General features: G+C 33.6%; 1 protein-coding gene across 3 annotated transcripts in view; it reads left to right on the forward strand.

Moving 5' to 3' along the window:
* LOC108770135 (Protein tyrosine phosphatase 99A) overlaps positions 1 to 10313 on the forward strand; it is a 230540-nt gene that overhangs the window by 120457 nt on the left and 99770 nt on the right. The window lies entirely within an intron of this gene.

Consider the following 10313-nt stretch of genomic DNA (forward strand, 5'->3'; position numbering starts at 1 on the left):
GCTGCTTAGAGCTGCCGGAAGTTGCTGATCGTCCTGACATCAGCTTCTCACCCAGCCAGACTGTTCCACGTCGCTTTGGCAAATTTCCATGGCAGTCTACGCGTTATCTTACTGGGATAATTGTTTCCTACGGCCCGTATTACGGTAAACGACGTGGCTCATGTCGGCGCCGCTGAAATTCTTTGCGGGACCATCTTCGCGGGAGTACGAACTTGGACATTTATGTCACGTAATAAACGTCGCTACAATGCGCAGACAGTCACGAAGAGACTGTCATAATTTTCATCTCGTATTTAGTTTTATTTTAATTACAACGCAAGAATCTCTTCCATGTCACAGCCATCTTACAATTTATTAGGTGGGACTATGAGTTCGTTCGGTTTCTAAAGTGAAATGTTGTTATTTACAAATATTTTTGATCAGTTAACTATACACCATTTTGTTTGACGGCAACTATCTATCAACAAGCTTCATTATCCCTCGTTTGTAGAGTTGATATCAATTGGCCGATCAGAGCATGGAGTATCCTCGGGATCCACTTTTCCTAAACGAAATTTGACAAAACACTTCTGGCACATGCCATTCGGTTACGACATCCTGTCCGTTCAGGGCACATATCTTTTTTTGAGTTTGCGTTACATTCTTGCTTTTACGGAAGCAAAAAAGTTACGAAAAAACGTTATTCTCTTCCATTTTCAAACTGTTGCCAAAACTGCCAACTGTTGCTAACTGTTGTGCACTGAAAACACTTTTTAAAATATATATGACATTTTAAGTGATTAGAAAAGTATTTAAACATCATCTACTGAACAAACTTATAATTCAGCCAATATATTTTCGCATTTTTCGTGATCACTGATATTGATGACAAAAAAGGTATTAAGAATGCAAAATTTTCAATCCTTGCTGGAAAATAAATTGCTGGACGATAAACGTTGCGAATGCTAAATTACGCAATTGTAAAAGCACGACTGTCGCGTAATACAGCTCACGTTAAATTCTCTTCGCTCGGCCGCACGCCGTTTCGCGATGGAATGTATTATTGAATAATTTAATAAATCGTTGTAATTTAAAACGCGAAAGCGACAGTGCGACGCGCTTTTATTTTATTCCCGTGTACCAGTCGGAATACGATCGCGTACATATAGGCGCGTATCGTGAAAAAATAATGATCGAAGCGAGCATCGAATATTTTACATCGCGATCGCATCGATGCGCAGCGGCAACTTGTTAATCGGGAACTCCATCAAAATCGCCGTCGACAGCTATCGCGCCGCCGCCAGATTGATAATTTTACGTGTCGTTAGCTCGATTCGTACGGTCCCGTCAACGTTCCAAAAGTCTCCAAAAGCCGTCTGAAAGCTCAAATTACTTTCGAGACGCGCTTCGAAACATCCGAGAACTTATAATTGAAATTTTCAGAAATCTGCACTTGATGAATTAAGGAAAATATGGATTATGAAATGTGTTCCCGCACAGCTTCTCGTTTCTCGATCGACGCGAGAAGTCACTCGTGTGTTCCAAATAATTCTTGCTTTGGCAGACTCTATGGTGCACCGCAGCGAAAAATTGCAACGGTATGTTATCGCGAGAGTGTACGCCAAGATTTTTGTTACGTACATTTCCTCTTCGCGGAATTGCATTACAGCGCGGAAACACGAAGTTTTGCAAGAACTCGAGAGATTTCAAGAAGCCCTCGCGAAGGTACGCCTATAATCGTATTTTCTGTGAAACTATCAGGACACGCACTTCAACTAGATACTCTCTTTTCGTTGAATATATTTCAGTTCTAAGCAATTTCTAGGTGACAATTAAATTTCACTTTAGGCGATTTATAATTCATGTCGAGATTTACAAAGATTGACGTCCTATTTATATAATTTTATTATTCATCAACAAAAATAGCCGTCCATTAGCATTTCTCATTTTCTACCGCGGTATCTAACACATGAAAGTAATAAAAAAATACCGTTGCTATGCTTAAATTAACAACAGATTATAATAAAAGATAAAAAGAGGAAGGTGCTGAATAATAATCAAAATATAGCATGGGAGGTGAATTTTCCCGTGGCAGATCAACATAACAAATCGCTGCCTATAACGTCGTCCGTTTCCCCGTGAGAGAGAGAGAGAGAGAGAGAGAGAGAGAGAGAGAGAGAGAGAGAAGATGATTGCACTCGAGATTTTTAGTATAATTAACGCGAGCGCAATAAAAGAAATGTCGCAAATGAATCTTGTTACTTGCCACGGAAGTATGGCGAATTCCATATAAATCTGCTGCCTCGGGATAAAAAGTAATAAACGTAGGGTCTGACGTCCGTAGCAGTCGCGTTATAATTGAATTAAATGGTCATACTTTTACCAGTTTTACCGAAGGGGCGGACGGGATTCTTGGCTTTTATATTCGCGTCCCGAGTAAAACTTAAAATATTAACTCGAAAATGTAAAATACGACGTCTCGATTTACATACGCGTGTTAATCTCGCCGAGATGGGCGTCATAGAATTAACGTCACGACTGCCTCGCATCGCATCGGCGTGGCGCCGTTGCACCGAACTGAAATTGAATAATTCTCTGCGAGAATCAGTCAAGCGAATTACCGGGTTCTTGCGATGCAAACTTACGAATTTTGCATATGCGCGTATTATCTCGAGTACGTAGGGGAAGCCCGGGCAAAATGGACGCCCTGGGTAAAGCGAATATCTTTTATTTTCGCTTATCTATCTAAGATTGCGCTATGAGTCTCTAGCAGATAAAGGAATGACCGACCAGCGATGCTATGAAAGTACGAAACGACATATGATTGCGTTCGTTTGTATTTAATAGAGACATATAGAAAATTGATTGTTTTCTTGCGATTTTTCCTTAGGTACGTAACTTAATTATTATCTGCAATTGTTCCTTAACCAGTGTGAATGATTTTTTATAAAAATTCTGTGTCTTTAAACGTGTATTCAAAGTTCAAATTTTTCACTTGGTGCTTCAACTTATTCTAACCTTTCCAAATTCACGCCAGGTAAGTTCTTTGGGCAAAGGGTGTGGGTAAAGCGGGATGATCCATCCTCTTTACTCGGTATATGATTACAATGAAAATATTGGGAATACGGAGGGACAGACGACTTTTCGAGTGTACGAAAGGCACATGTTTGTTTACATCTCATTTTTGTTTATTTTTTGCCACAATGCAGTATGATGATTTGTTTATGACTGATCCAGTGCAGTCAATGCACCAAACGGACCCATGAAGGCTGCACTACATATAGAGGATTTGGTAGCTACTTTTGTGACGAAGACTGATTCTAAATTTTTTAATTTCATTTGCATTGCTCGAATGATCCATTCGCATTGTTCAGGAGGGTCAGGCAAAGCGGATGGTTTCTTTTTTTTATGTTTTAACTAAAACGACATATTAAGTTTAAAAATTTTTTTTATTTTACCTCAAAGTTAAGTCCCCCCTTTAAGAGATTTATGAGAATAAAAATGGTTTCTAATCTCAATTTTAATTGTGTCATTTTTTCTTCTCAACCTTAACACGCCCGTGCTACCCGGGCTTCCCCTTTTAACGCAAACATATATAGTCGGGAAGAAACCTAACCTAATTATGAATCTCTCCTTGCGACAATTTCTGACTTCTGTTGGCCAATTGTCAAATAAATTAAAAAATATTAATATTATAATTTATTGAATAAAAAATTCATTTAACGCGAAAAAAATTGTGTCTATGTGCATGTGTGTGATAATTTATCATCATATTTGGCCTCAGAAGTTTAAAAATCACACTATTTGCATTCCTCAAAATTCACAACTTTAAATTGACGCCCTATTGTTATGAGATTTAACTTCGCAAAATTCCTTGGGGAAATAATAGATGTATCTTCGACACTACTACGTGATCTTTGGAAAATTTTAAAAGTTAAAATCAGACATACACAGGTCAGTATTTATAGTCAATTCTTATAATACATTTAAGATCGTTCTCTAAATCTAAATAATTTATTTCTTGAATAGTTCTAGATAAACATTTCTTTACTAGTAAATATTAACTAAATGTAAATATATTACTATAGAATGTAATATATTACTTATTAGTAAATCAAGAGCCAAGTGGGCGCGCAGCGCGAGACACTACCGTGTCTTTACGCGAGTCAGCGAGTTGCGAGCATTATCGGTTTTTTAATAAAGGCTAGACCGATCAAGTTCTGAATATGAGCTCAATCGACAGATTGGGTCCGAATTATATAATATGCGTTTATTTTACTTTTACGTGTCCTACGAACGGAGATATCGTGATGCGAAATCCGAAATGTCAAAATTATATCTAACATACGTCATCGCCTCAAAAAGTTATTTCCTTTTCATATTTTCGACGGTAGATGGCACTCATTTATTGCTGTCATTTACCGATTTATTTATCTATAGTTTCATTAGCACTGTATTATATGTCAACATTTTACTGCAGTATAGTTACTTTAATACTTTAATAAGTTACTTTTAAATTAAAAGTGTATAAAAATATAAAACAGGCCGCTTGACGTGTGAACGTCATTGCGTATATATTCATGCCGCGCCGTTACCAAATTCGCGATTTTACCCTCGCGAATTGGTAACGGCATGAATATATACGCAATGACATCAAGCGGCCCGTTTAAAAAATTTTTATACACTTTAGATTAAAATTACTCAGAAACTAAAGCCGCAATCGAAAAACTAAAAACACTTTTATTATATGTCATCGATATCTTTCGATTACGACCAGTCCGAATAAAATTGGTGCAGCCGATACTGAGATCTGGAGATCGTTTTCCCGAAAAGGGACCATTTCAGCTTTTCAAATTTTTTCAGTCGTACGTGTAACATATATATAAAATGTTTTGTCTATTAAGCTGCTGTTCACGATGCCTTCATATGATTCTAATTTTAATATAAAATTAAAGTAAAATTAGCAACAAAAGTGAATCTTTATTCGTATTTGATTAATTATGATCCTTCATCTATAATAGCTAGTGAAAAAGCAATTATTGAATATAATCGGCTAAAACGACTACATAAACCAGAAGCATAAATCATTACTATTTCAAAAGAATTATCGTAAAATTAAATATGTGGACATTACCGAAAATAATAACTTTCGTTCGACAGTCAGATCAAAAAGTTCGACAAAGTACTATTTCTTGGGTTATACGTGGTTTTCAAAATACTGACAAAGTTCCATGCTATGTCAATGCTACATTACAATGTTTATTTCATTTAAGTATTATTAGAAAACAATTATTTAATTCTGATAAACTAAATGTTTTAAATATATTAGCGCATCGATATGAAAACGGAATACTTAATTTAAGTATCTACAGTACGAAAATATCTAGGGGAGTATTTCTCGACTGGTATTAAACAAAATGCATTTGATTTGTTGTAGCTCTTTGTACTAAATATGATTTTATAGAAAATTTAGTTGAACATCAAATTATTTCTACTTGTCGATGCATAACATGTGATGACACAAAAGTTACTACTAATAATGATTTTATTTTTTCAATTTCTGTTAACAATTCGAACAAGAAAAGTTTTAATCTTAACGATTTACTAAATACTTTATTTTCACCTTGGTCTAAATGAAATGATAAATTATGTGAACGTTATGAAGGAAATGATATATTATTTAAAAATGAAATAACATTGATAAAATAGATAATTATTCATTTAATTTCATTTTTATACCAAAATGGAACATTAGTGAAAGTACCACAAAAAATTAATTTATGTGTTCTTCCAACAAGTGAAATACTAATAGCTGGACAGCCGTATAAAGTTATGAATGTTATATTTCATTATGGTTCATGTACCAAAAACGATCATTTTATAAGTATGTATAGAGATGGTTCATCTTGAATTGAAGCTGATGATACGCAAGTTACAAAAAAGTAGTGATCTAGAGCTGCTAAAAACATTTATACATTATTTTTAGAAAAAGTTGATAATAAATAATATGTTCTAGTAATAGGCATACGTATGAAGAGATATATTATTAATCATATGAAATATAAGAATATAAGATGTTTAACACTATGAAATGCGTGATATCTTAACAAAATTACCTTTTTAAAAAAAGGGAAAAAAGGTGTCAAAGGTGCATGTACCTCCCATAAAAAACTGTTACATAAACTAAAAAAAAACCGTTATTACATAAATAATATAATTGAGAAGTTGTTAATTTTTTATTATAAATTACCCCTCAGTAGTACGTATACATTGTGTATTAAAAAATAAAATAAAATAAAATTTTTCAATTGTGCCAATTGCAAAAAGAATATATATTTTCTTACAACATATAACATATACTATTGTATTTTTAAATTGCGAAAAGAACATATATTTTATTGCAACATATAACATTTAATTAACGAGACAAAGTGCTACCTTTATCTTTCTATTCAAGAGTCTTTTATATTTGCAATGGAATACAACATTTAATCTCAAAAAATTAAAGACGAAGCATCACTAAATGAGAAAATTTTATTAAAATAACAAAATTATTTATGTAAAAGCTTGGCGCGCTGCTAGACCTCAAAATATAATAAGATGATCATCAAATAATACCGAATAAGAAAAATAATGAACAGATTTAAGAAAGAAAATGACAATTGTAACAGTAGAGAGGAACAACCATACTATTTATAAATAAAATAATGGTTATTTTATTGGTTTTATTAATAAAAATACATAATAAAGAAAGGCTCAAACAATTCAAATAAAACAAAATAAATCAGAAGAGCTACGAGCCAAAACAAAATAAATTTTAATGTACATATGATACAGTTGACATTAAGTAAAATAAAAGTAAAAACAAAATAAAAATATGTCTACATCAAACTAAAAATATGTCTACATTAACTAACGTTTCGACCACCTTCATTTTCAAAGTTATAAACAAGTATGCACTATAAAAAAAGATGGAGGAATTCAACTCGAATTGAGGTAAACCAACTCAATCTCAGAGTCCAACACGGCGAACTAACTGTCGGGTTGCACTAAGAAAAATTTTAACTTCTTTTAATATCTTCCTTGTATTAAATAAACATTAAATTTAGTTCTATAAAATATTTAAGTAGTTGACTAAACTATTATTGATAGTAACGGAACTAATTGTATCGTCAATTAAAATAATTTTATGAGCACGGTGAAATAAATCTGCAATAGAATAGATTGATTTTAACATTTGATTGGACTATTCTACAAAGTAACGAGAATTCAATAAATTGTTGATAATAACAATTTTGAGGTAATCTCTACTTTATCTTCAAGTGAAGTAGATTTAGTAATTTATCTAATAGGATAAAATATTCATAAAATTTATTCGATCTCGTTATTTTGTAAAATAATTTAATTTATAATTAAAATCTTCTATTATATAGATCGATTGAACTGTCTTGAAAAAAATGTTTGTCGCCATGATGTGGCAAGAAGTGTACGAAAAGATCATTTGACCATCTTCGCTTTATACAGGTAGACGTCGAATCTTTCTTACGAGTACACGCGCCATCTGTTAATAGCTCTACAAAAACGCTCCCTCGTTCTAAATAAAAAAAAGTGAAGTATCGTTAATATTTTATTAAATTTCTATTACTTTTAAGTCGTGTTACTTTTACGTTATATTCGTGTTCATTTACTACCAATAATGGTTCAACTTTATAAATACGCTTATGATTATGCCGTCTCATAATTGAATTACGTAAATAATTAGTTCAATTTACTTTTCTGTATGATTGATTTGATCTCCATGAAGAGGCAGATGTATTAGAATTACGCAGTTAAATCACCCTTGTAGTAGTTGAATAAATTTCGAATATTATTACATTAACCTTATTTCAGATCGGTTAATCATATACTTTGATTAAATTTTTGAGTTTAATTAACACACTATGTGAAGTGTGTGTTATTCATCTAACTAGGGTAATTATATATCTAACTAGGCTTTTATTCTCCTTGACTTGATTATACTTCATTTAACTCAAATCGCGCAACCTTCAGATTTAGTTGTGTCGATTCTGAGTATTTTTTACAGTGTGTATATAAAAGCGGTTGACTACAATAGATTAACATAGATCAGTAATTATAGAAGTATAATGAAAATTATTAAAAATAGACCTTCGTTGTTCAGGCCTGATTTCAGTTATATATGTAGTCGACCGAAGGTAGATCCTGGATTTGCTTCAAACATTCAAATATCGCTGAATATCCAACAATGGATAGATGTAGTTGTCAAAAAATAAATCCTGGATATACGTCATGGTTCGATTACAAAAAGTATTCGTCAAATACAAAAAAGTCGCTGATAATGCTATTAAGTAAGCCAAAGTAACAGCCCTTCTTACAAAATCCAGATTCTACAGTATAAAATTGAATAACTGACCCCAGGCATCGATGTTACTATTGTCTCCTAATGATATTTTATGATTCATAGTAAATTTTTTAAATAAAAACCTAGATAAAAATCAACTCAAATGTGAAAAACATCAACACAGATAATCATTAAAACATATTAAGATAATACATTATACCTTTGTTATAAAGAAAATAAAATATTTTGAATTTTGTGCACGCAATAAAAGTTACTTGATGCATGAAAAAAGTAATTTCTGCTTCTGCACTCGAGCACGTTCCGCGAAAATCAGCATGCAACGAACGATTCAATGCCTATCTGTTTATAGAATTTTACCACGCCGCCACATACATATATCTGTTATAATTTAAGAAATATTGACGATGTTACTATTGTCCCGTGTTACTTTTGTCCCCGGTCTCCCCTATATGTTATATGTTACAAGAAAATATATATTCTTTTTGCAATTGGCGTTTTATTTCATTTTTTTTAAATACATGCATACGTACTACTAAGGGGTAATTTATAATAAAAAATTAACAATATTACCACTTAAATTATATTATTTAATGGTTTTCTTTAGTTTATGTAACAATTTTTTATGGGTGGTACATGCACACTTTTTGGCACATTTTTTTTTACCTTTTTTAAAAATATTTACTTACAGTAAAGAAATATTTATTTTGAACTATTTCAAGAAAAAAATTACTCAGATATTTAGAAAATTGTTTTTCAGTGTACAGTCTTAACCCTTCCGTCCACTACGTTTTTTCGGCACCTTTCAGTCCACTACAGGGGTCGTTATCGTCTTGGCGTTTTTTGGACCAGTAAAAGTGCTTTAAAAAATCTGAAAAAATTCATGGAACTTCTTTCAACCTTCAACTTGAAGTCCCAATCATAATATTTCGATAAAAATTATTACACAAAAATCATTACACAATATTTTAGATTATCAAAGTAATTTTATTTTAGTGAGTCATAAGCGAGTAATAATCAGGGAGGGGATATGGCGCCTTCAGTGCCCGTTTTCAAAAGTTACAGCACTTTGAAATTTCGCTTAGGTCGAAAAAGACCCCCGTAGTGGACGGAAGGGTTAAGATGTCATGAATCAATCAGAGGGCTGTTATTTAGGCATAAAACGGATATATTGTTCGTTTTTATCGATACAAATTTTATTATTTCGCCAAATTTCTTCATTTTATCTTCGTTGCCAGACGTAAACTTCCAAAAAGTACGCAAGAAACAGATCATTTCGCCCAACATTTATCTTTCTGCTTGAAGCCGCCGTACTTAGAACATCCGAGGCGCAAGTAAAATATTTGCACAAAGTATACGCCTGCGTTTTCTTTCCTCTTTCTTTTTATTCCCCGCCCGAGCCCATGGCGCCGCGATATCGTTGTTTCCCATCTTGGTCGCCACCCCGCAAGGCCCGTTAAACCGGTTAACATATATTTTTGCGAGGGATTACAAATCCTCTCGGTAATTCTGTCTAAACTATTTGCGGAGGGAATGTCCCGTCGTCGTCGCGCACAAACAAACGCGATTCTGATCCTTGCTCTTTCGGCAACACCGTATTAGCCGAGAAGGCAGAAAGGAAATCTGCCATCGATCTGTCCCTCGCAAAAGTCCGATTTTCCGCCGAGTATTATCTCCGTCAAGATAAATTGACTGAAAAGAAATTGATGAGAATCAAGATAATGCGTTACTCACTTTGACGGAAATTCCGAAGACGAGAGCGAATGAAACGAGAACGTATCCGAGCGAAATTTACACGAGCGAAAATCGAGAATATCTTGCAGATAGACAGCGAGAGAGGAAAGCCTCATGGAAGGGAATGAAGCATCCTCTTCGATCGCCCCTTAATGCCGTGTTTTATATTCGATTAATTCCGTCCGGTTTCACGCGGGAGCGGTCGGCAAAAGCAGCGGCGGGA

This window comes from Trachymyrmex cornetzi, unplaced genomic scaffold (genome assembly GCF_001594075.2).
Source record: "Trachymyrmex cornetzi isolate Tcor2-1 unplaced genomic scaffold, Tcor1.1 scaffold123, whole genome shotgun sequence".
Taxonomy (NCBI): Eukaryota; Metazoa; Arthropoda; class Insecta; order Hymenoptera; family Formicidae; genus Trachymyrmex; species Trachymyrmex cornetzi.